Here is a 314-nt window from a genome sequence, read left to right on the forward strand (position 1 = left end):
AAAAAAAAAAAAAAAAAACACATTATAGTAAAACCAATACCTTCTCAGCTTCGCATCGAAGCTAATAGTGTTCAGGAAAAAATTAAAAATTATTTTTAAATAGTATTTCAGAAAATCCAAAAAAAAAAAATTGAGAACATTCTTTTCCTGTATCTGAAAATCATATTTTTTGTTTAAAAAAAAAAAATACAATTAATTTTATGTTAATTAGGCTAATTAATAATGGAAAAGAATAATATCGCCCAAAATAAAAAATATCATAAGAGTGGTTCTTTAAAACGAAACGAACATTACAAGAAATGTCTCAAGGAGAT

This window comes from Daktulosphaira vitifoliae, unplaced genomic scaffold (assembly GCF_025091365.1).
Source record: "Daktulosphaira vitifoliae isolate Bord-2020 unplaced genomic scaffold, ASM2509136v1 Scaffold_3, whole genome shotgun sequence".
NCBI lineage: Eukaryota > Metazoa > Arthropoda > Insecta > Hemiptera > Phylloxeridae > Daktulosphaira > Daktulosphaira vitifoliae.